The following is a 27,106-nucleotide window of genomic DNA, read 5'->3' on the forward strand; positions in this document are numbered from 1 at the left end:
AGCGAACAGTTACATTTGAAAAGCTGGAAATAATCTGAGCTGTTCACAAAGATGCAGCTGCTTATGCAACTTCAGCCCATTTGGGAGCAATAACACGTCTCCCAGGAAGTTCAAAGGGCCTGAAGGTAACTCCTGCAAACGTGCACATTTAGCCAAACCTAGAGGATGAGCATGGAAACCAACAGGCAGCGTGCTGCAGTCGACCGAGTCGAATAAAAGTGAGAAATGATTTACGACTTATTTCTGTTAAAAGGACCAAAACGATTTTCCACAGGAGAAAAAAACACGAGCTTCATCTGTGGGTCAAACTTCACCCCAAACCTCTGCACATCCTCGACACAGGAAACAACACGTTCACTATCAGTGTGATGAGGAGGGCTCCTACACATACTGTGTGTGATTCACTGATGTATTTATTTTCTTATAGTTTATAATGCTGTAATTTTCTGTATCATTTCATTTACTGCTCGCACGGTCCGGGAGGAACCGTGGCAACATAATTTCCTCTGGGATTAACAAAATATTCTGATTGATTGATCGATAGCTCACTGATGTTTCTGCCTCTGTGAGGAGCTCAAAAACATAAAGACCGGACCATCGTTCTGCACTGGGTCCAAAAAGCTTCTGATTTCTAACTTTAATTTATACAGAGTTAGTGACAGCAGTGGTCAGCTGCTTTAGATGAAACCTGAGCTTCTTCTGGATGCAGAACGTGCTTTTAAATGATACGACGACACGATCGCATCCCTGGAGACCGCCGTCAAAAGATGGCGTTAAATTTAATGCTGTTGTTAAACTTCAGATTAAAATCAAACTTGACTTGACAGAAACTGGCAAAAAGAAAGAAAAGCAACACGAGATTTCAACACTTCACACAGCTCCGCACCACAGCCCCACAACATTTGGCTAACCTCACTCAGAAAAGGAAAACTCTCACACACTCACACACACACTCTCTGTCTTAATATCTTTGTGGGGACATCTAATTGACATAATGCTTTCCCTAAACCTAACCATGAAAAATGAATGCCTAAGCCTGACCCTTACCCCAAACCGAACTCTGAAACTAAAACCACATTTTGGGTCTTCAAACTTATAGGGAAAAACTCCTCGTCCCCATAAGGACTGTTGGTCCCCGCAAAGATATGTAAACACACATACACACACACACACACACGTTATAAACTAACCAATTAAATTTATATTTGAGGCCGTCCTGTTTAATCAATAAATGTATGCAGTGATCCACAACCGGCTTTGAACCACACCACAAATCAGTGTGAATAATTACAACCGTGCGAGTGTGGAGAGCTGCACGATGACTAAAGTGCAACCCAAACGAAAGAGCAGACGCACCTTCACCAGGTGCACACACGTGAATTTCACACCAAATGTGTTGGAGCCCAATTTACTTTTAAATGAAAGAATATATACAAAGAGTCCGAGACGTCAACCGAACTGGAAACAAGTCCGCGCTGTACTCTCATGCAATGCCAATCTGAACCACAAGGTGGAGCTCACGCTACTATCATCACTGTCACTTCTGTTGGTAGCTATGAGCACAGAGACGCTAACATCAGATGCTTTTTGGTAAACGCTGCGACGCATCTTCAAAACTAACCTCACAAAAACTGGAGAGCGGCTTCTTTCGGTCAGATCAGTACGCTCCTCAGAAACGCTACGTCTGCTCTAATTACAGCAGAATTAACAGGCGGGTATGAGCGCCCAGCAGGGTAACATGTATACGTGACAGAAAGCACATTTACCATCAGAGAAAGCAGCAACAAATGTGTCCACAAGATCTGTGCAAGAAACAGAGGAAGGAAAGATGATGACCGACCGATATGAAAAAATGGGCAGCAGGCAGTGGTAACGGTACAGTGTGGTCTCAGGGTATGAAATGCATTCTGGGATATGACCTCTGGTAGTGAGCAGTAGTGGGATGGTGACATAAAAAGCTGGTACTCACTGCACTTCCTCTAAAGGGAGGGGCTTCACTGGAGGGGGAGGGGCTCTTCCTGAGGCTCCACCTCCTCCTCCGAACTCTGTCCGTTCTCCTCTCTCTCCTCTTCCTCTTTATCTTCTGGAAGCTCAGGCCAGCAGCACTCTGGGTAATCTCCCGCGGGGTCTGAAAGAGGAGAGAGACGTCAGCCAAGTGTGAGAGAAAACTAAAGATGGATCACATCGAGAGTGTGTGTGTGTGTGTGTGTGTGTGTGTGTGTGTGTGTCTCTGTGTGTGTGTGTGTGTGTGTGTGTGTGTGTCTGTGTGTGTGTCTGTGTGTGTGTGGCAGATGCAAACAGATCATGTTGAGGTGTTGATGATTGTGAGTGTGATAGCAGGTGTTCCTGAGTGTTGTGCGACTGTGTTTGTGTGGTCTGAACCCAGCACGGGCCTTAAAAACTGCACCACAACTTGGCCCAATAAAGGAGGCAGTGGGTTACCGTGGTAACATGCCAAAATCGAGAAGGGAGGAAGCAACGGAGTGAGAGCGAGACGGAGAGAGAGGAGCACAGAAAAAATAAATGAAAAAATAAGAATCAGAGGAGAGACCGAGCGGCAACCTGAGCACGGAGAAATGAAGCCAACACAAAGCTGCAGTTCCTCTGACGGCCACCGGAGGCTCCACCAGTCAGTCATGCTGGAACAAACATGTTTACAGCCTGGTATGAAAAACTGTTTACCCCTCTGGCACATCAGTTGAAGTAATGCAAAACTCTGAGTTTCAGGCCGTCTGTGTGCAGGGGGCGGGGCATTCTTTCTTTATTTTTTACAGTATTTCCGAACCCTCATTACTTTCTAAGTGCAGGAGATTTCTATGTGAAGTTTCCTGGGCTGCAAAACACATTTAAGCAACAAAACCTATTTAACAACTGCATCAAGTCGCTCAATCTGGTTTTTGTTCAGCTGGATTTGTTCCAGAGTCAGTCCAATCAGAGTGAATATGGGGGCGCCTTGGGGCGGGGCTACTTTGTTTCTCTTTCCTCGCTCATTATGTTCAGTTTTAATACACAGGATATCTGTGTTTGCCACTAGGGGGCGTCTCTCCCTCCATTAAACATCTGAAATATATAGAAGCAGCAGTGACTGAGGCCACAGGTGATCTACCTTTGCCACACGCTGTCGCAGCTGTGCTGCGCTCTGCAGACGACTGTTCGGCAGGAAAACTCGCAGTTCGTTTAATTTAACGAGGCTGCAGCGTCGCCACGGCGGGGAGGTGGCAGAAACAGTTAACCCCGGCTCAGCTTTACGGCAGCGCTCAATCAAATGAGATCAAATGAGACGCCCGGCAGTGCAACGAGGAAGCGGTGCCAGACTTCCTGTCCGGTAGAGGTTCTCCTGAGCTTAATGTAACACAAACGATGGCGTGACTTGGACCACAGAGCCAATCAGCTGTGCCAGGCTGTGCATGACTACTGAACCCCACAGTTAAGGCCGTTAGCATCCACGCACGAGCACAAGCCAATGACAAGGAACAGGAAGAGGAGACATGAAGGAGGCAATCATCGATCGCTGAAACCCGCCTGCACACGTAAACGCGCTTCATCAGGGTTTGCAGCTTAACAGTGAGCAGTCCTTGGTTTGTTTCAGTGTGTGTGTGTGTGTGTGTGTGTGTGTGTGTGTGTGTGTGTGTGTGTGTGTGTGTGTGTTTGCATTATTTTAGTGCCGTGCTCAGGTTTGCATTAACCACACTGAATCCTCATCCTCAGCCTGAAGGCAAAGCCTGAGTTTGGAGGACGCACAGCAGCTAAAGAGCAGCCAGCCTTCACTACAGGCTGCACTCAGCAGTTTTTCTGCCGCGTGGATCAATGCACTAAAAAAAGCCTTACTCATATAGAAACAAGTTTGTTTTGCAGGGTTCACAGTGTGAAAGCGCTGCTGTAAAGACCTCAGAATCAGCCAGAGTGCCAGCCGCAGTGATGGCGCCCGCAGGTTTGTGAAGCTTTTATTTTAGCATTTTATCCGCTGCCATGTTGGACGAGAGGGTGGAGCAACAAGCTCCTCCATCCATCTCTTTTCTGACACCGAGACGCTCGGGCCTCGAGCTCTTCTGGCGGGACACAGAGGCGTTCCCGAGTCAGGTGACAGTTATGATCTCCTCTGGCATGTCGGGGTCTCCTCCCCGCAGGACGTGGTTGACCGCCATCGCCCGGGAGGCGTCCTAGTCAGATCCCCGAATCACCTCGGCCAACTCCTTCCAGTGTGGAGGAGTGGAGGAGGGGTACTCCGAGCTCCTCCCCCCTCGCTCTGAGGCCGAGCCCGGCGCCTGCTGCTCGTGCAAAGTAACGGAGGAAATACTGCAGTTTCACTCAGCACTGGAGCGCAGCCTCAGCTGCACAGCAAGCTCAGTATTTGGCAGGAAATTGGATACGTGTGTACGAGCACAGAGCGGAGGTTAGCAGAGGTTAGGCCCATCGGAAACTTTGGCCCCAACTCTGCATCACGCCTCGCGTTTAGATCAGCAAAATGAGACTTTGGCTCGACGGCGTTTACGGCAGCCGGCTCGTCGCTCTGCACTCGCGGTGAAACGAGGAGCAGAGGACGAGCGTTCAGGTTCAGCGTACCTGATTTTAAGCGTTATTCGTTTCAGGAGTTTTGACCTTTAGAAACTTTCGTTCCTGCTTTCTGTGCAGCACAAAGTCTGACTCATGTTTAATATAATCATTATTTACTCACAGCCAGCCTGGTCACAGATTAACATCGAAACATTATGAAGCTCCTCTAAGAGGGAATCACCGGCAGCATTTTCCCCGCGATGAGCGCCTGTGTGTAGGTTGCTAAAGCTCTGCGAGTGAGTGGATGAGATCATCAGAGGACTGCAGCGCAGCAGGGAGACACACACACACTCAGAGACAACAACAGGTCTTTTCCACAGAGTCTGGATCCCCCTCAGGACTGACCTCATCCTCCATCCATCACCAACCTGATACGAAGCAGCTCTGGGACCAGTGTGTGTGTGTGTGATCATCTCCACTGTTACTGTGTTTATTTGTGCTCTCCTGTACAAATGAATGGGCTGTTTGTGTAACGTGTGCATACATATATGGAAATAGAAGCAAAACAGAGTGCGGCGTGTTGGCCTGAGCTCTCTTACACAAGCTTCCTTATCATTTCCTGAAATCATCTTCGGGAACAGTTCTCCACGCTTTCCAGGAAAAAGGGAGCTGCTGTCAGTCGATGCCTTCCAGAAGGTTCTGGTGCGATGCTACTTTTCTCTGTGTTAATAATTCCAGACATTGTAAAAAGAGCTCCGACACCACCGACTGAAATTCAGCCTCAAATCCTGACGGAGCCTCCACCGTGTTTCCCAGATGACTCACACAGATGCTCCATCAGCCCCGTTTCCTCCGATTATCTGTCCTTCTGTAACTTTCATCCCTCAGCCTTTTCTTCCCGTTTCCCTTCCCTACGGTTGGCTTCTTGACAGCCGACCTTCTTCAGACACTGCTTTTGTCCTCCGATTTCTTTAAACTTTTAAGGACACTGAAATATGCCAACATTTCAGCTAACAGCTCTTCAGGAATCAGCCTGTTGGTGCAAAAACACTATTTTATGTCAAACTGTATTATCTTTGGTATTTGTCACAGATTGAACTAAAGAAATGAGAACAAATGATGTGTTTCTGTGACAGGCTGCTGCTAACAAAGTGCCTAAAGATACAATTCTTCTGTTGTGTAGACACAACACCGATTCATCCTTTTCATGCCTGAATGACTCAAATTGCAGAGCTAAGTGAAGGTGATCAGGTACAAAGACCGGAGGGAAAAAGCAGCCCAAGACCAAAGAAAATCTTTGAAAGACCTTCAGAAGGCCGGCTGTGCTGTCTGAGTGACGTGTATGATAATAAAGCACACTGCTCCTCTGCATGCAGCGTCCCAGGTCTCCTGGTGTCTAAGTAAACCGTCGCCCAGGTCATCTGCACGAATGAGCTTGAGCTTGTTGGACCGGAGCCTCCTCAGACTCTTTGCTCTCAAACTCAGTTTCTGAGACTCTGACTCGTGCACACCTACGAGGGCTCTACACCTGCCCGTGTGCACTAACCCTAACCCTTCCACGACACGTTCGGCCGTCCCTGCTCTGTTAATATAAAAGTGTCACCGGGATGAATTCCCCTACACGCTGCACTTCCTGCTGCTGTGGCGTAGCGACTCTCGGATTAATGCCCCGCCGCAGGACGCGGCCTCCGTCTGTTTTGCCGTCCGTACCTCTGTGCCGCCGAGCCGCCTAAAATATATTTAGGCGGCAGCGTTCATCTGGATATTTTGCATATCTTAATTAGTGCTTACAAAACATGCAAATCAGCCGGTCGGCCCCAATTAATTAGCTTTGTGGGCTTTCTCCTGAAGTGGCGGTACTGAGGGGGCGTCTGTCTGTCTGTCTGTCGCTGTTTTTGTCCTAACCTGAATTTAATCAATCGGGTCAATTAAAGCGCAGATTCCTGTTTACAGTAACAGCAGAACAGATCTGAAGGTGCAGGGCTGCTTCCTGTGAAACAATGTCCTCTGATTCGTTTCACACGAGGTTCGTTTCAGCGCCACAGCTCCACTTGTTATTTGTTTTATTAAAACTGAATCACAGTAATTTCTGCAGTGCAAGAAAGATCAGCCGGCTGCAGCGGGAGAGAGGTCCAGGTGTGTGCGGCGAGCACGCCATCAGTGCATGCACAAAAGTAATGTTTGAATTCCACTTTGTCTGCACTCATTTAGCAACATGCCGAGGTCGACCGTACGGCCAGATCCATCCAGCACACAGAACGCGGCTGGATTACAGAGTGCAGCTGACGCTAGCAAGTTAGCATCCGCATGGTAACCCATCACAGACAGACAGGGGGCGCTGCAGCGCCAGCATGTGGTGTGTGGCACCATAACAACTTTTAACTGGCGTTAACATTAAACATCCTCTAGAATAAACTATGAATGATTTGTTTGTGGGGATAGGTTAATTGATTAATCTACATTGACCATAGGAGTGAATATGAGTGCGAATGGTTGTCTGTCCCTGTGTGTTGGCCCTGCAACAGACTGGCGACCTGTCCAGGGTGTACCCCGCCTCTCGCCCTATGACAGCTGGGATAGGCTCCAGCGCCCCCTGCGCCCCTGAAAAGGATAAGCGGATGGATGGATGGGTGATTTGTTTAACTGCTACCCACTTTTTTTGTGGTGCAAACTCTGACCCACCAAGCTGTAGACGACTCTGGGTACCAAACATCCTTTAGCAAAGACACAATTTGTCTTTGGAAGTATTAGCACAGGTGTGATTAAAGCCAGTGAGCTACAGAAAGTTTTCTCCACATGTGCAGTTCTGCGGAGCCTCTTTAAAGTTCAGCTCTGGTTCTGCAGCTCATGCAGGGTGGGAACTCCTCGGCTCAACAACCATGGCCTGATGGCTTCTGGAGGTTACGGGCAACAGGAACAGGAAGCCAAGGCCCCAGCATCAATCCCTGCTGTAAAACAGCACCAAGTGGCCATTAGAGGAACTGCAGCTTCCTGCAAGTTTGGCTGCTTAAACTCGATCCTCGGAGTAACCGGCCGGTTTGCAGAGCAGAGTTTCAGGAAGCACAGAATAACTCTCAGCATGTTCAGGAATCCAAGGAGGATGTTTAATACACGGCCTTATTTTCACGGCGGTGAAACGTCGAGGAGCTCTGACAGGCGTTCTCTTCACCTTGAAATCTGCTCCACCAGTCTGACTGGTGCTTCATCGTGCCAGCAACTCCAGTTTGCTTTTAGAGGGAATTAACTCTGATATACAGCTCTCTGACTTCACCTTTTGTTTTACTTTACTCGGCTAAAAACATCAAATGTGGCAAAAATCTGAAGTTTTAAGGAAGTGAAGAAGAGCTGTGTTTGTTTTTGGCTTAATGACAGCATATTAGTGACACTGTGGGGATTTCCACACAACAACGGTGACACGAGACCTGCTGACAGACAGTAAGCTCAACGTTTCTCAGTGAAATCGGAGCGTTTGTGAACGCGGATTCAAACAGGACTTCATTTATTCGCTGCACTCCTTCCTGCTTTAGCTCTTCCTGAAACACGCCTCCAAAGACTGTCTTTCATCTTCATATCTGTCAAACACCGGGAAGCTCGTCGGAGGAATGCAAACGCCCCACAGCAGACTCGGTTCAGGTTTGTTTAACATGCCTAAAGAGATCTCGGCGATGCGGGCCCGTCACTGGTCTTCATGTTCTCCTGTGTGATGTCGTACAGCTGACAAGTTTGTCTTGAGATTCTGGTATGTCTTGATTTGATTACGTGGCTCCAGTTCTGACATCAGATCATTAGATAAAGCTTGCTGATGTGCTTTTCGCAGACTTTGAGTGTGGAGAAAAGTAGGCAGAGCTTTCACAGCTGCACTGCTCTCCAGGAGTTTTTTTGACGTAGTTTAGGCCGCACAGAATATTTATTTCTATTTCTATTCAATGGCTTTGTTTATGGACACTGATGGAAATATCCCAAAGCAGCCAGTGTTTTTTAACCTGGCATTACTTCAAATCCAGTCCCCTGTTGCTCTCCAGAACCCAACTTTAATATACACATGCTTTGTTTATGCACAACAATACACAAGGAGCTCAGGTTTGGGACATCTTTCAGGTCCAACATCGACCCCCAAACACTCCCAAGTGTCACAAATAAGCATGTTACAGCCTGCTATGAAAAACAGCTTTGGTGCGTACAGGTAAACCCACTCGCCCGTCACAACAGCTGGAAGGGGTTACATTTCTACACCTCTCACTTGTTTGGAGTTGGTGCCTTTTTAACAGAATTAATAGATTTTTAAAAACGTGGCTCGTTGTGGATTTTACTAAAAGAGCATCCAAGAAGTTTACAACATCCCCACACAGCGACCGGGAAACTCCCACTCCACCCTCCAGAACCTCGTCCCTGGACTCAGAGGTGCTAACTCCCACCCCAGCTGCCCCAGCTGGAGATCGTTGCTGGATGAAACCAAATGACAAACATCTGTGAAGAGCTGAGATCCTGAGAACACCGAGCCCTCCACCCTCAGCTTCACATCAATTCAATTTTATTTATATAGGTAAAGACCCTGCAGGAGAAACCCCAACAATCAAATGACCTGCTGTGAGCAAGCACTTGGCGACAGTGGGAAGAAAAAATGCCCTTTTAACAGAAAGACACCTCCAGGCTCAGGGAGGTGGGGGGTGAGGGGAGGACGACAAGACAAAGACACGCAGTGGACGAGAGCCGGAGGTTAATAATGACGAACGCAGAGGTGTAAACACACAATCAGGGTCAGCAGAGCCAACGCCCATGAGTCTTCCTTACTGCCCGATCGCTGGGACCAAACATCCACATCAGGGTCGATGCCCACAGACATCCCAGAATCCAAAAAACACATGCAGGAAAGTCCCACGCACCCCAGCTGGTCCAGCATCCAGAGCTGGTCCAGAGTTCCAGGACCAGGACAAAACCGCATCTCCTGAATCGGAGCTTCGCCTAACAGATGGACTCTCCTCTCAGCACGCTGAGGGTTTTTGTTTTTGGACAAACTGAACAATAATGAGTGTATCTTATTAGCTTCATGGGAAGCAGCCAGCTCAGCTCGCGACAGCCACCGTGACTACATCTGCGTCGTACATTATCTGTACCGCATCTGAACGCTGGATTCATCTAAATAAGAGAAATGATCACGAGCTGAATGTGTTCATGTTAAACAACAATGAGGGAAAAGCATCTGTGCTGCGGAGGCGTGCACGTCTCACCCTTTATAGGCCGTGTGCAGGAAAGCAGCAGCATCATTCATTTCCTTTAAGCGCTCTTTAAAGGCCTTTAACATCCACATTAATCTGTGCACCCTCCCCGGGCGAGCAGCGAGCGTGTACACTCTCGCAGTGAAAGCCGATACGTCACGCGCTCCTCGCCTCCTATTGGTGGGTGCGAACACACCCCCTTCATTTCACTTTCGCTGCTGTATCTCCATATTAACCTTCGTGTAAATGTGACACCTCCCTTTCTCCCCTCCCCTCCGCCTCGTCGGTAATCCGGCGGATTCATCCAGATGGATCGTGGTGTTAAAAAAAACAAAAAGAGCGCCTGACAGTCTCGCTGCTCGTGGTTTTTGTGTGTTTTAGCTAATTAATGTCTCAAGATTAATGTGTTGATGATTAAATGGTGTGAAAACATTACACATTCTGTATTTAAACAGCCACACTCTTTTGCCTCCTTCCAGCGCGTTCATTAATGTCATTTTTTGCAGCAGTGCGAGCCGCTCGGATGTGGGGAAACAAACTGTTAAAATGGTGACAAGTCGCCGGACTTGGAACCAGACTGCGGGGTCGGGTTAGTCTGCAGTCTGGAGGCTTTCGTCGGGTTTTTTCTGGTGAGGGGGAGAGGTATTCGGCTGGAGCCTGGCTCCTCCACTCATCTGCATCTTATTTGAATTTCCTGCTTGCATAATTCCTCGGTTAATGGGGAACTGCTCGGCACCGGCACAGCTGTTTTGCCTTTCCTGCCTGGCAAGACGCCGCTCGCTCAGTGAGGGGAGGAGGGAGGGACGGGAGAGGGGGTGAAGGGGGGGGAGGAAAAAAATCTTCAAAAAGAAAAAATCTGCAAGTCATGTGGTGCAAAAATACAGTACAAACAACGTGTGATCCCCCGAGGACGGAGGAGGAGGAATGGAGTCAAACACCCACCCACTGCCTGCTTCACCCCCCCCCTCGCATGTACATACACACACACACTTTGATAGCACCACACCCCCTTCGCCACAGCCACACTGAGCATGTGCAGTGATGGTGATGAGCCTCTCCTCTTCCTCTCCCACCTCCCCCTCCCGTCCGCCTCCTCACCCAATCCTCAGCTCTGCCATGCTGGTCCTATAATTGGTTAGTAACAGGCTTGGGCAGCACCACCGCGTTGCACCAGTCGGACTTCTACCAGCCGCATTAGCGTGTTTATGCATTCGCAGCCCTATTAGAGGCTGTTTGTTCGCTCATTAGCAAACCTGAGCTGGAGCTTGAACCTTGCCACAGCCGCGTTAATCGCCGAAAGAACGGCCGGCGTGCTGGAATCTGTGGCGGCGACCTGTGGAACAGTTTGTCCTGAGCCCACGAGTATTTAGATCAAGCTCCCACTGTGAGGCCGATGTACAGTTTGTGTGTTTTTGGTGGCCGCCTCAGAGGTTTTAGCCTGGAGAAAAGGAAAATCCCCAGCACGGTTACTCGACTAACACAGATTTAGTCAGAAATAAAATGCAAGGATTTCAGTTTAAAGTCGAACCCAGAGAAACGCTGCCAAACAAAAGCCTGATGCGTGGATTCGATTTATGTGATGTGTTTTTAAAGATGGGGCTTCGTGTCTGCGTTAGACACACACAGGCTGTGTTAAAGAGCTAACAAATTTCCTGCTGCACATTCTGCATTCGTGCATCCATCATGTTGACAGAGCGGTTTTCCTTCTTGTTTTTCATGTTTGCCGTTTCCCAAAAAGATACTTTTTCTGTTTCAGCCCAAGAAGCATCACCATAAAATTACAACATGTTTCCATCCATCATCTTCCACTTATCCAGTCACACCAGCAGCAGGCTGAGCAGGGTATTCCAAACATCCTTTCTCCCTAGAAACACTTCCCAGCTCCTCCTGGGGAGGACATCTCCAGGCATTCCCAGGACAGATGAGATACATAATCTCACCACTGGGCTCTGGGTCTACCCCAGGGTCTCTTCCCAGTTGGGCGTGCCCAGAAAACCTACAAAGGGAAGCACCCGGGAGGCTTCCTGTGTGGCGGGAAAGCTTCTCCGAGCATCCGCCAGATATCCGAAGTCCTCATCCGTCTTTGAGCCGAGCCATCCTCCAGAGGAAGCTCGTTCAGCCGCTCGCATTCGTGACCTCTACCCTGCATACCCACCACCGACGGGGGCATGCAGGGCAGGCTGACCCCCATCATCGCAGAATAAATGCTTATGTTAAACTTGTATTAAACCATAAACAGCCCAACCCTGCATCAGCACTGTGCAAAAGTCCTGAGTCACCCCTCATTTTTGATGTTTGGTGGAAAATTAGAAATGGGTGCTGTGATTTAAACATCAGAGACACAAACAGAGTTTGTGCACTTCTAACTTTAAAATGAGTATCTGATGTGAGCAGCTCTCTGTCAGCTCTGAGAGGATCTTCAGGAACATTTCTCCAGACTTCCTGAAGCTCTTCTTTGGATGTTTCTGCCTTTTGTTCTGCTCTCTGTCAGGATGCTGAGGCTCTGCGGAGGCCCATCCATGACTGATACACGTGGCTGCAGACTCCTCCCCCTGACGACCTCGTGCATGCTGACCGTGACTTGGACCCATCACTCAATCAGACCTGTTACTCTAGCCAGTGTTGGGTGGGCCAGATGTGGCCGCACTGTCACTGCACACCTGACATCTGGCCGTGAAAGGTGGACGTGCGGCTGTGACATGACATCCTGGTCACATTTCAATCATTTACTGGGTTTTTGGGTCAGAGTGTGCCGAGTACTGCTGCACTCGTTTTGAAGTGCAGGTTTTAGTGAACCGCTTGTTTGAAAAGTGAAATAATCTGGGGGTGTAGAGTTAAAAAGGAGTGTGCTTACTTATTTATCCCCCCTGTTGCTGCTCATCTGCGCTGCAGGCTATTATCCACGAGCTGCAGAGCACACCAAACACCAAACCACAGCTCTGTGGAAAGCAGACATCAGGTTCTCACGAGGAAGATGATATCTCAGGTTCTGGTGAATTTTCATAATTCTTCCTGGTTGAGCGCAGGCCGCTGGAAAGTGACCAAACAAGATCACACCGCGTACAGTAGGACGATGAGTCTGTGTTGCATGTTTGACAAATCTCTCTGTGATCTGCTTCAAAGCAACTAATAAACCAAACAAACCTTGTTTCAATCAAGAAACACTGCTGTAAGTCTCACAGAGAGGGAACCGAAAGCTCCTCACATCAGTGAAATCCTCCAATCAGGCTTTGGGGATTAGCCTCCAGCAGCCATGAACTGTAATAAATGATGGCTGAGCTGTTGGGAGGAACATCTTCAGACTTCAGATGACCACTTCGGGCTTCACGAGGATGCAGAGGAGCACACGTGACCTCTCCACTCAGAAATCACACACAAAAGAATGTTTTTCTAACCACATTTCCCCATAATAAAAAGGCGATCCGCCGATAGCCGTCTGTACATTTATGGGAATGCTGCAAAGAGGAAATGCTAACAGCTAATTCAGCGTGCCGAATTGGCCGATTTGGCAGTTTGCCCAAAGATAAACAAATACAGGCTTTAAAAGTCAGCTGGGTTTACACTGGAGTGATTTACAGGCCGGCTCTAAAGCTGACATTTGAAGCTGCTGTTATTACACATTACACCTCGCTCCTCTTCCAGCCGTTATTCTGGAGACGTGAATGAAAAGCTCGACGCTGACGGGTCTGCTCAACTTTTTATTGTTGCTGCACAATTAAAGCAGGATTCCTGCAGCCGTCCGCACACTTTAATACCGCACGTTGTGTGCGTGCGCCGGTAAGCCTTTTGCACACTTGCACAGACATAATATAATCAATGAAACCTTATTAGATGTTTTTACTGTGTGTGCGTTTCCAGATCAGTCACAGCTGTTGTGTCTGTTTTTATTACTTTCTCAGCAGGTGGGGAAGCCTCTTTTTTTCCTATTCGCTCTTTATTCAGCTCGTCGCCTCTTTGTCCCGTCCTGTTATTAGCTCGGTCGAGCACCGGTCATCCTGACATATTGAGTCCTCAGCAACACGAGATTTCTGCTTTCCCCTCACCAATAACTCGAGGGGGATTTCACCGCCGTCCAGATCAGTAATGAAATCTGCGGCGTCTTTGTTATTCAGCTCCACTCATTGTTTTTGGTTTAAAGGCAGAAAGAGCAGATTGAATGTGAGGCGCTCCATCTATCACAGCGTTTGTTAATAATGCAGTAACATCCAAAAACACGGTGATCTGTACCTCCCTAATTAAAATCAGGCTTGCAGATGTTTTCCTGCCCCTAAAGTCCCCCGTTTGTTTTTAAGGTTTGACTTAAAATGCAAGACTTTGCTGGCTTCACTTGATAGTTGGCTGAATATCTGTGGAGGTTTTCTACATATACTTGGCCTCCAGATGTGCTCAGAGTTTTTGCAGATGTTTTCCCTGCCCCCTCAAAAATGTCCCATGTTGGGCTTCCTGTACATTTTTATGCCACTTAAAATGCACAAATTTGCCATTTTTCCTACTTTGAATTGATGCAAACACGGGCGCGTCCCGCCGTACTGACGCCGCCAGGTTCCTGCTGACGCATGAACGTGCTATAGCATGATATGAACATTAGTGCAGCGTGTTTACTTTACGACAGCAGCGACACACATGGCTGAAAGCTGCTGGCTCGGCTGTGGAGGAGTCGGCTCCAAAGGCGCGAGCGCCTTCGGTACAGATGGTTCTCCCGTTTATAAGAAAGAAAGTTCCCACAGTACCACGACAGCTTGTTCATGACCGCTTCAAGCACTTTAAATGAAGGCAGCTAGCTGGAAACCTGCAAAACTAATGTTTAGAGGGAAAAGCATTCACCCACACATCAACTTCAGACATCTGTCCTCTTAACTGTGGACTGCAGCCACAATAATGAGGACAAAATGAGGTTTTTTCCACTGGTGGACACGAATGAGCCGATAAAAGTGCAGCTTAGAAAAACTACTCATTCTGCTCAAACTCCATTTTTCATCCTTGGACTACAGAAGCTTTGCACGAGTCAAAGGTCTTCATCTTAAAGACAGCCAGTCCCAGTAACTTTAGCTCCTCCCCCTTTGAGAAAACATCTCTTGATTGGTTGATACCTAAAAACACAACGTTTGAACAACAATCATTCAAGTGGGCGGAGTTTTTTGCCTGAGATGACCATATTAGGGATATCCCCTCTCGATGACGTCGAGACTGAGTGTTTCGAACAATCTGAAGTCCAAGCTGCTGGCTAACAGACATTAGGACCATTTTAAACGCGCCCTGCGGTGCCTTGTGAGCAGCGACGTGCAACAGTTGTTGTCAGCACCTTAGCTCCTAAATACAGTTCTTGCAGGTTGTGCAACTTTTTTAACCTGGTGTGGTGAGTTGCAGCTGGGCTGAGTATGCGATTGCGGCAGATGGCCGCCCCTCCACGAGATTTTCCTTCCTACTGTCGCCGAGTGCCTGTAGGCAGTCGTCTGACTGTTGGGGCTTTTCTGTACTACAATACAAAACGGTGTGAGGGGGCTGTTGTTGGGATTTGGTGCCACAACAATTCAACTGAACTGAATTGGAATCATCTTGCATGTTAATGATTCAGTACAGAAGCTCAGAGACTCGCAGATTATACAGGAGATGAAAACATTAAACTTCATCCTCGCTATATATAAGAAACAGCAGAGCAGGTCCTGCTTACCATTAAAAAGCTGCTTCTGTTAACCACATCATCACACCTGCACTTGTTCCTCGGGTCTGTCATCTTACCCACTGAGGCTGTTTTGGTGCGAGTTACACATTTAGAGACACGGGCTGCTCTCTTTTGAATATAATGGATCTAAATGGCACTCGCCTTGATGGGGAGGTGCTCGAAACACCAAAAGCGTGTTTGAAAACCTCAGCAGCAATCTCTCTCTCTCTCGCTCTAGAAATCATGATGCTGCGACCCAAAATAAATCCACAAACTTGTTGTGAGCAGTTTCATTTGGGAACCATTTTCTTTACAGAACCAGAGCCTCCGACCGACGCGTCTGATAGGTCGATATAATCTTTCTAAACATTAACAGAAGTTCTTTAACTGCTATAGTGTCTGTTTTCATGTATAACATCTATTTAAATCAGAGAAGGCTGTCCTGCCTTTGCAAACAGAGGAAACTGCTGACCTCTGACCTCCTCTCTTGTTGCTTCCTTGCTGCTTCTTCTCCCTTTGCAAACCTCTGAGTCTCTGCATTGTGACATTAAAAAAAGGAAAATCAGCCGAGGTCCCAGATGACACAGCCGACTGACCCGACTTATCTTTATCATCTTCCCCTGTAGGATGAAGCGCAGGCTAATAATAGCAGTGTGAAAACTTGGCCTATAGCCGTACGTTCGGCCTGGTTTCGATGTCGCGCTGCACACGACGCTGCACAAGCCTCACAGTAGCCTCGCTTCTTGCCTCCTATGCTTTAATATATCTTTGTTTATTACAGCGTGTGTGTGTGTGTGTGTGTGTGTGTCAGCTTTAATATGGCTGCACAGACGCTAACCGGAGCTAATACAGAACAATGTCCTGAGCTACAGGATAATTATCACACAATGATGTTAAAAATCAGGCAACACTCAACTCGGTGCTGTCGGTAAGGATCACAGTGATGGCACACACACACACACACACTCACACACACACACACACACAGTTTAACAGCATGAGTGCGCTCTGATAGGCTGGAGAGCAGCAGGGAGTGAGGATGGAAAAGCAACCAATGAGGGTCGAGGATAGGTGGTCAGCCTACAGTGGAGAGCCAATGGAAAGGCATCTGGGGCTCCCAGGAGGCGGGGCGTTTGAGCTCTGCCCTTCTTGTTTTGTGTTTTTGGCTCAAAGTGGGAGCCACATTCCTGCCGTTCCCCCTGCTCCATTCCTGGGCTGGTGGCAGGGTTCAATAGGTGAAGCAGAGAACTGTGGGAAACTCGGGAGGAGGAGCGGGGAGCGCCGTTAGCACGAACATGCATGTCTGCAAACCTCAGGAGGAGGCAGCCGAGCAGAAATCAATGCAGAGAAGAACAGACGACCAACATCAACCTTGGCAAAACTATTAAAGGACGATGAGAATGCGTTTCAGCTCTGCGAGGGCAAGAGGAAATACTCAGATTACAATCACAGGCTGCTCCGCAGGCCTGAGCTTTACTCATTAATGCAGCTGAAACTTCCGCCTTTATAAAAATCAAACAACTCCGACAAAATCTCACTTTTCCTCACATCCAAACTTTCAGTATCCAGCTTTTTATCGGCCATTAAAAGAAGGTAGTCCTGCAAAAGTAAGAGAAACCTTCACCACCGGGGGCAGCGTTTATCCAGCGTGGTCTGAGACACCGTTATCAGAACTTTAGATATTTCGTTTTAACTCTACCCGTGTCCTGAACACGCTTTGCCTTTTCACAGCCCACCCAGCGACTTGGTTAAATAAAGGTCACCAACTGCTCAACAACAGGTTGCCAAAGACAACTGTTTACTCCTTCAGCGTTTGCCAGACGTGGCAGAAGGCTGTGGTTGCCCATAGTGTGAAGATGTTGACTTGACTGCTCAGCGAGTCGTAGTTAAACCGTGAGAAGCATGTGTAATTCCAGTTTGTGTTTTCCCAGCTTAACTGCAAGTAGTTAGCAAATGTTTGCAGACCAGTCAGTGACCTGCTAGCAACCAAAGCAATCACGACAAGGTTTTATGGTGCTGCACTCTCTGTATGACCAGCTTCCCCTAGCAACAGCCAGCAACCACTCACAAATCACACGAGGGATACGCATTTTTCCCTAGTGACAGGAGGTTGCTGACCGGTCTGCGGGTCTGTGCGACCGAGGTCCCAACGTCCACCCTCATTAAGATTTTTCACCAGCCTTAAAACTCAGACGAACATTTTAAACAGACCCTGAAACACCAAAGGTTTGAGACTTTGTTTGAAGTCTGCTAGTTTCCCCCTGCAGTCCTCACCTGATGCTCGCTGTGTGATTTTTGTCTGTGAAAAATGTTCTCAAAAGTCTCAGCAATCAAAAAACACCGTCACTCACTTTCACACAGCACAACTGCTCAGGTTAACTCTGACTCTAATACATTAATGGGATTTGTACGATAATAATCTTTCATAATGCATTTCATGTAGGTTCAATAAAGAAAATCAGCAGTATTTCTGATTCACGGAGGAAAGAATGTGTTCTCTAAGAAATATGAAAGGTATTCAGCTCGTATCATTAAAGAAAAACCTGAGAGGAACGAGAACATTCAGTCCCCGAATGCGGCTAAACGCTGCTATGTAACCATCGGACACATCGCAGAGCCTTAGATCCAGGACAGAGAGGTCAAAGGTTAAAGTCTGCCTTATTAAACGATCTTGGAAGAGCGAGAGAAATGGAAAGAAAATTGGAAACGGCGGAGCTGAGGAGAGGAAGGATTTTATTTTTACTTCAGGATGGTGGAAAGGAGGAGGAGGAAACTGGAGACGGGTGGATGATTGAGGAGGAACAAGACGAGGACGCGAGGTACTTCTCGAACAGATGAGTTTTCAACCTCCGACACTCAGAGGAAAGTGACTGCGCTCTGGAGTGGGAAGGTCATTTCGGTTTGGAGGAGACAGGTGGCGGAGCGGCGAGCGCTGATGAAAGAAAAGTCAGGTTTAACAGGCCTCGGTCAGACCTTCACTTCCACTTCATCTTTATTTTCTGCACTAATTCAACACCCAGTTTGCAGTCTGATGGCAGGCTGTGAACGGCTAAGCGATCGCTTTGATTTGAACCCCTCCGGCTGATACCAACAGCCAGTTTGAGCTTATCGCACATATTTTGGGCAGATGAAAACACACCGGCCCGCACGTACCGGGAGGATGCAGCACGAGGCCGCTCGTCTCGTTCTTACACATGCCGATCACTGCACGTGTCGGGGTAACACTTTAAATGAGCACAACTTACCATTTTTCTGCAGCTAAATCATCGTTTTATCCACAAAGTGTCAGGAAAGGTTAAAGATTGCCAATTCTAGGGGACTGAGAGGAAATAAGTTTGGCTCTAAAATAAAAAACCTCAAATTATTAACTGATTATAAAAATTGCTGTTCTTTCGGTCCGTCGACTAGTTCACTTCATATTTTAGCGTTTAATATTTTTACTGATTAGCGTTCAAATAATTTTCTTGGTTAAATTAAATCAGAACGTAATGAAAATCCCACCAACAGTTTCCTTCAGTTTGATTTAAATTGTTTTTGTCCAAATTACAATTAGAAAGAAACGAGTCTCTTTTACATCCAAACACAATTTGTTCATGTTTTTCCAACGTTACCTGTAATGCACCAAAGAACAACAGTCACATGAAGGTCCTTTATACTGCAGAGACCCAACGATAACAGGGAGAAACCCCCAACAATCAGATGACCTCTATGAGCAAGAACATGGTGACGGTGGGAAGGAAAAACTCCCTTTGAACAGGAAGAAAGCTCCAGCAGAGCCAGGCTCCTCTGGTGGCCGGATGGGGACGAGGGGACAAAGACACACCTGAGATTCAGAAACCAGGAAACATGTTTACCTTCAAGAATTTTAAGGCGGTCCAGCAGTTGGTTTGGTTTTTTGTTGGTTTTAGTGGATTCGGTTGTTATAATTCGGAGGCTAAAGGTAATACAATATAAACAACCCTTTTCTCTACAGTCTGAATGACACCTGAGGACGCCTCTTCACAAACTCCCTATAAAATTTGTATTTACAATTATGCATCAAACAAATGGCGCCCAACAGCAGAAGTTTTGCCCCTCAAGTCTTCGGCTTTCCACCAAAAACAACGTTTAAGGTAAAAACGAACCAGTTTGGGCTTCTTATCCAGAGTCCAGAGGGAACATCTCCAAAACCCCATCAAATATCGACAACCTTACTTTACACGAGCCAGAGAATAGCAGCCTTGAAACAACGAGTGAGCAAACAATAAGATTACTAAGCCCGGACTCTAAATAAATCCTGGAGCACAGCCTCCATTTTAAAATCACGCCAGCCTCCTCTGTGAATTATAACAGACTCTTCCGGGGACCTCCGGGGTGGAAGAGGTTAACCGAAGGTGTACTCGGTAATTTGGGTTTCGATGCAAATGAGAGACTTGCGCTGAGCAGGAAGTGATGTTCCTACCAGCCAAACTGGCTCGGTTTGATTACATCTGGTAGGTTTCTCTGCTCCGCTGGTGATTCTGGCAGTTTGGCAAGAAACCAGCCACTCAGGGGCCTGCACGCCGTTTGGAAAAAAAAAACAACATTTAAATGAAATTAATTTGGCTAGTAAAAGAGCAAGGAGTGGCTGATGGATTTGGAAAACCATCTGCTGCTGTGACCGGCGAAGAAAGACAGAAGTTCATTTCCTGTCGTGGTGATGAGTCAGGCGGAGAAATGGCAGGATGGTGCAAGCCCTGCACTGCCGCCCGAGCCTATAAATAGTCCCTGTGGTTTATGCCTTGTCTGCACGTCACCAAATCGTGGAATTTTCGACCACATTAAAAGCTGAAGTAGGAAACTGAGAACCAGAGTTTGACTTGCTCTGTGCCCAAGTTTATACCTCCCTGTGTGTCTGTATACAGACTGACAACAGCACACATGCCACAGCGAGGCCGGGAACAAAGGACAGCAAAGGTACAAAATGCCACTTTTGTTTGTGTTGGACGGGCTTTCTGTCCAAGTTTACATTTGGCTTCCTCTCCCATCTTCCCTGTGAGTTTTCCACTGTATATACACCGTCTAATGAAGCAGAATGGAGGAAAAGCAGCCTGTGAGGCAGAGACGCTTTCAAACGCGCCCCATTAGACTAAATTCAACAGTTCTTCAGACGCCGTTTGATGAATCTCGAGAAGACGGCACGCAAACCGCTAAAAATGTCTTTTTAAGCAATTACATTTGGGATGTTTGTCTTTAGACCCGTGCCGCCTGACAAAAGACGAGCCAGCCCTGCTCGCTCTTATTTTGAAGCCCCTTCGCTTCCTTTGACTGGCAGAAGTGACAGAGAGGTGCCGTGGAGTAAAACCTGAGCACTTTAATGGCTCTTTACTCAGAAACACACACTCGGGGCGTGCACGGGCTCGGTGTGAGATATTAATGTGAATGTTAGGTAGCGAACAGCGGGAGCTCGGCTCTCTGCACAAACCCAGAGACTGTCTGTTCAGATTTCTGTAACAGCCGCTCTGCAGACGGAGAAAGAGGTCACTATGACAAATACCTGCAGTACACTGACCTGCAAACAGCGCGACTCTGCAGGGTGGCAACCAGGAAGAAGACAAAAGCTCTGTCCAGCTGCTTTCAAACACGGCAAAGCAGAAAGACTCGGCTACAGTTTAAAAAAGAAAAAGGACTTTACAGATTTTACAGTTCAGGACGGACGATTGATTTCGCCAGTAGACTTTCTGTTGTCAGGAGGATACCTGGTTACTCTGGTAACCTCTGATTACCCACCGGGTCAAGGGTCAGGCTATCAGGACAGCGTCGAAGTGTGGCACAAAAACACAAAGATTCATTAGGCTTGAATGTGGACACAGCTCACACAGTGCTAATACGGGTCTGTGGGCCATTCCACAGGATCCTGGAATACTGACGGTCATCAGATGAGCAGCGCTCGGTGCTCGGACAGGCGTGTGAACGTGCGTGCCTGCTGGTGTTGGCCAGAGGGGCCGATGGCGCGATATGGCAGCCTCGCCTCTGTCAGTCTGTCCCAGGGCAGCTGTGGCTACAGCTGTAGCTGCCTCCACCAGTGTGTGAATGAATAGTGGCATTGTAAAGCGCTTTGGGTGCCTTGAAAAGCGCTATAGAAATCCAATCCATTATTAAAACGATCAATAAAATCTTTAAATGAATTCTGAAGTTGACAGGAAGTCAGCGGAGCGAAGGTAAAACTGGAGTGAACGTGTTCACGTTTTCTCGTGTCAGATGCAGAGACGGTGACTGTGGTGAACCCACAATAATCCTGACCTTTCATAATAAGAGCGTGTCCTTCAAAGTCGTAAGATGGATCGTTTTGAGTTTTTACTGTTTATCAAAGGTAAAGAGCCGTCACCAATCACAGCCAATCACAGACCTTCAGCTGGTCGGCGCTGGTCAGGTTTTCTTTTCTTTTAATAAAGAACATTAATATTTAAGCAGTTCTGAGTCTTTAAGGCAGATTATTAAACATTAGGCGACACCAGTCAAAGGTTTGACCTTGTTGTGGTTTCTCTGGAAGCTTAAAGTGGAAACGGAAAACAGCTGCCTTCAGAGTAAAAGGTTTAAACTTTAAGAAGAAACTCTTATTTTGAAGGTGAATGTTTCTTGTTTGTGCTTTTAAAACGATGATAAGAATTGTGTGCAGTAAATGTGCACACGTCCTCCTTCAGCACATCCAGCTCCTCTGAGGTCTTCCTCTTTCCCTCCTGCCTGGCAGCTCCATGTGTCCACTCTCCGTCCTCTCCACGTGTCCAAACCATCTCAGCCTCGCCTCTCTAACCATGTCCCCAAAACTGAGGGGAGGCCTAAGATTGCTTTTTGAAACTAAAGGAGCATTTAGCCCCAGAAACGACGCCAACAGGCAGAAACAAGCCGGCAGTTTAAAGCACTTCTGCGGTGGCTTCACCTTTGAGGCTCACGTAGAGTCTGAAAAGGCCCGAGTACGAGAATCAGAACCCGTTTTCTGACACGATTCAGTCGATTGAAGCTCAGCTAAAGCTTCGCTTGCAAAGGTTCAGTACGCATTCACATCTGGAGCTCCGGCACAAAAGAATCAATCACGCTTTAAGGAGCAGCCCTGGTACCATTCACAAGCCTCGCTCACAAACGCCAATTTAAGCCAAGAAAAATGAAAATTTGAGTATTATGGCACTGAACCCGCTGAAGGCCACAGTCATCTGGTGTAAGCAGCTCCAGTCATTTGAGAGTTCAGCACTTTGCTCAAGGGAAGTCGAGGAATGAAAACCTGCAGTTAATAGTGATCTGAATTGGTTCTAATTTCAGACTCATTTCAGCTCAACATCTCGGCCGCTGAAAGGAAACTCTGGCCTCGTTCGCTTTCTCACATTCGCACACACACTCTACATTCTTCATTTGTATGTTTCCACACGTGCGGGGCATACCAGGACCTGTTTGCTTTACTTCCTGAAGCTTTTCAGCGCGCACGTCCCCTGCCTGTTTCTGTAGATTTGTCCTCTCAGCGGCCGTCCGATCCCGCTCGCATTCGATCCATTTCTGTTGACGGACGGATCTTATCGGGGATCCTGCAGCTCAGGTGTACTCTCATCGATCGCGGCATCGTTTTTCGACTTTGAATCCCCTGATATTATTTTCATCTTTGCAACAACTTTCCTTCCAAAAATGTAGACGGGACAGTTTGCTGAGTGGAGGAACGTCTTCATCGCTGCGTCTGAAATGGATTCTTTCATGTGAGACGAATAAGCCTCCGTCGGGGAGTATCGCATTGAGCGCGTTTCGGTGCGATGGCGGCCTCGGCAGCGGGGTTTGTTGAGAGTTAAGAGTGAGTAATGTCTATTCTGAAGACTCTCCTGATGCTGGGGTACATCAGAGGGCAAAAGTAAAGTAGCTCTACCAATCAGGTTTTAAAAGACAGTGCAGGCTGGATGGATGCATCACCAGCTCTTAAGAGTCGGCGCACATCATCATGGAGCAATCATCGCTTTTTCCCTACTGCTTCTACTGAGAGTCGTTTTCAGGACCGCTGGCTGCTTAAACACGGAGACTATTTCAAAACATATTTGTTGGAAAGAAAAACTATCCAGAGAAAAAGATTTTCACTCCAAGAACATAAAAAACCTTCAACTGCTTTAACAACACTTCTTTATTTTGTTTTATACCGTCCTTCCAGCTTCTCATTATCAGGGTCGCAGGGGGGTGGAGCCTATCACAGTCTAACACAGACCATCATTCACACCTACAGCCAATTAAACCAACATGCGCGTCTCTGGTCTGTGGGAGGGGCTTCAAATACCCCACTCTGGGCCTGAGCCTGGAGTCGCAATAAGCAATTTTTTTTAACCTGCTTTTTTAAATCTAAAGAGAATGGCGCCAGCAGAGCCGCGGCGGTTCACACCGTCACACCTCCGGGCTGAGATACGGGCCACGTCATGCATCAATATCCACTCACATCGTTCAGCAGCTCCTCGCTATGACTGCAGCCTTTCCATCGGGAAACTTTACGATTCCCCAAAATGCTTTCACTACGAGCCATTTAAGCAGAAATATTATAGAAATTTTACAAGTAGCGTCCACCTCGACTCTGGTACTACAGACATTATGTCCCACTCCTCCCATTTGCAAACCCACCTGAGCTGCTCTGATTGGTCGGTTGTAGCTCAGAGCAGTTTTCCCTTTGCTGTAATGCTGGAAGTTCGGGGCTCCCGATTTGCAGATTTTCTCAATAAAAGTCTTCAAAGGAGAGCTTTGGTCTCACAGTGCTGCAGCTGTAAACCATTTCCCGTTTACACCGAATCCCACAGGATCCAGATTCCTGTGATTCCTGAGGAGCAAATTCAGTCGGTGCAAACGTCTCCAAAACTGGAACTTTCTTTTTATCGAGTTCATCCTGCAGGACGGCGTGTAAAAGAAACAGCTGTGCCACTCGAGTGAAATGTTTCTGCTGTTATTTAATGGGATAAGAGGGGCTGAGTTATGATATGTAAATAATAATCTTATTACGCTGAGAGCTTCCACATTAAACACCAACACAAAGCAGGCTGAGCTCTGCTGTCTTACCAACTTCAAACAAAAAGGGCTGAATTAATCTAAGAGGCGCAGACCTATCCTCACCAGATTTACTCCTGTTATCAATATTATCACCATTATTATCATCGTCTAGGATTCATTTCTAATTCCCAGCAATTTAGGCCAAAACTCGTCTGGGAAATAAAAGGGGGGAGCAGCATGTTGGGTGCCAGTTGGCCTCCTCCAAACTGGCAGCAAAGACGCAACAAAATGCAAATAAATCAAAAGAACACCACAGCTGAACGAGGAACACGTCCCACAGGTAATCAGCCCAGCCAACATTCACTTTCTCTTCTTTTACTTGTTTACCAGGTAATAAAAAGACAAACATTAGGAGGATAATAGTCATAATGCTGCTAATTTATTGTGATATTTTATGGACAAAATGCTTTTTGGATTTATTACAATTAATAATAAAGGAGCTCTGAATAATTAGTGGGGATTAATTCAATAATTACAGAGATTATTTGATTATCTGAAGATGGGACGGAGCTTTGTTTAAAGGGGAAACATCCCGAGTTCTGTCTTTGTTCTGCAGATCTTTGGGTGTCCAACGCTTCTGCAAGTTTTTCATTATTTATTAAAAAACAAACAACAGCCGAACACGGTTTTAGCTGCTGGAGTTTTGGGAAAACATGTTACTTCTTCTTCTGCGATCATGACGCGATGCCGGAAGCTTTCGTCCCTGCAATCACTGGGAAATAATGTTAGACCAGAGTTTGATCCTCTTGGCCCGACGACGTTTCACAAGCCTGTAGAAGACCTGGTGATTAATTCCTCTTTACTCCGCCCGCAACGCGTGTCCGAGGAACCGGCAGCTCCAGAAGCACCGCAGACCAGCTTTGCTCTCCATTCATGTGAGATCTTCATTTTCCAACCCTGCCTAAACAACACGCAGCTGCAGAGGTTAACGGTTCGATTCCCGGTCCCACCTCTGCAGACAATGAACGGAATATTTTAAGTAATGCACTATTTTTATGTTCCCCATCCCCAAACACCAGTGAGCGGCCACGTTCTGTCCAGCTTGCACATGTTTAAACAGGAACAACAGTCTGCAGAGCGGCAGTCGTCTGCAGGCACATACGAACTCGCTGATGTTCAGGACCGAGACCCGGCCTGGACGGCACCTGGACCCGCCTCCCTGCATGCAGAGCTACGAGCTCCACGTTCCACCTCAGAGGCGTGCAGACCACTGACGAGGAACCGGTTAATGTTCAGCCCTCCACACCAAGGTGTTCAACTTTAACTGCTTTAACTTTAAACATTATAACCACATGGGAAAGAGGCCGACCCGGAGCCGACACTCAGTGACCTGAAGGTCGACGCTTTGGTTAATAATCCTCCTTTTACTCTGCTCGAGCTAAACGAGTGTGTTGAAAAGCAACACAGATCCTGATACTGAGCTTCAGGCTACGTCCACACATGTTTGAAAACACATCGCTTTCTCCCGTCCACGCTGAGACGCCGTTTTCACTCATGGAAAACGCAGCGTTTTGAAAACGCTCTCACAAACGCATAGATTTGGAAACAGTGCTTTCGTGTGGCAGTGTGGACGGCGAAAACAGTTTCTAAAACGATGACGCATGTTTGTCATAATCATGTGACCAATTAAACTAAGATAGCGGATCTTGATCTGCTTTGAATGTTTAAAAGAGAAATAAAGACGGGGGGGGGGGGGGGGGGGGGCGACAAAGCTGGTGGAGAGCGATGAAGCACAGTCTGAGGCTCAAACTGGGCGATGAAGGAGGTGCACCCCGCCCCAGCATGGTCAGAGTCCATACCTGATAAAGCGGCGTGCCCGCTGTAAGCGTACGTGTCCGAGCATCATCAGCTCTCAGTTTGAGTGAACGCGTCTGAGCAGAGACGCTCGCTCGCCGCCGGCCTGCTGCAGCAGAGTTTTTCACTTTGTTGCAGCAGCGCGAGGCTCAGCTGAGGAGTTGCTGTCAAACAGAAACAGAGACAAAGAGCAGAAAACGGGCCGAGGCCGACTCGCACAAACGGCCTCGCGCCTGGAAAGTTGCTGGCCGCGACTGCCGAGCAGCTGGGAAGATCAGGAAACGCTGGAAACCGTCGCCGCAGCGCAGAAATTCAAAAACAAAGAAAAGCACTGCTGAAGTTCTGCCGAGCAGGGCAGCGCCTCGCTGCGGCACGAGCCCGCGGCCCCCAGGTGCGAGCGCGGGGAAACATATGAATATCAATGAGGCCGGTGATGGAAAAGGGGAAACTGTGCTCAGCGAGCTTTTTCTGGATAAATGTTTGAAACAAGGTTCAAATTAACGATGCAGAGGCAGGGAGGAGGGGAGGGGGGGCCTTCAACAAATCACAGCTCTGGGCTGGGGGGTGGGGTGTGGGGGGAGCTAATCTAAGACGTTTTTTTGTCTGATGAGCCCATCAGTGCTGCTGGTCACTCATGTGTTGAGTAATTGAGAAACGCACACACACTGCAGGCTTTAATGAGAAAATAAGCATTCTTTTCTCCCTTCATGAATAAAAATGACTTCTTGGAGGTTTAAGAAGGAAGAAAGAAGCAAATCTAAATAATATAAGCAGCGGTAACAAACGCACGGCGTCTGTTTTTGAAGTGTTTTCGCTCTAAAAAATGAGATAGCCGAAAACAAAAGTGACACCTACTTTCACCGGATGATTGATGGCATAAAACAGAAACAAATTTGGCGACTTCTTTAAAAAGGCTGTTCAA

At 47.5% G+C, this 27,106-nt stretch overlaps 1 protein-coding gene across 4 annotated transcripts in view; it reads right to left on the bottom strand.

Annotated features, from left to right (window-relative positions):
- LOC113014752 (zinc fingers and homeoboxes protein 2-like) overlaps positions 1–27,106 on the bottom strand; it is a 124,377-nt gene that overhangs the window by 86,019 nt on the left and 11,252 nt on the right. For 3 of the 4 annotated variants that reach the window (XM_026156473.1, XM_026156474.1, XM_026156476.1), the window contains exon 2: positions 1,970–2,128. The gene's annotated coding sequence lies outside the window, so the exon portion shown is untranslated. Of the gene's footprint in view, positions 1–1,969; positions 2,129–5,093; positions 5,584–27,106 lie in introns of those variants that run through there. The other variant, XM_026156475.1, reaches the window with a different exon arrangement.

Source organism: Astatotilapia calliptera, chromosome 22 (genome assembly GCF_900246225.1).
Source record: "Astatotilapia calliptera chromosome 22, fAstCal1.2, whole genome shotgun sequence".
Lineage (NCBI taxonomy): Eukaryota > Metazoa > Chordata > Actinopteri > Cichliformes > Cichlidae > Astatotilapia > Astatotilapia calliptera.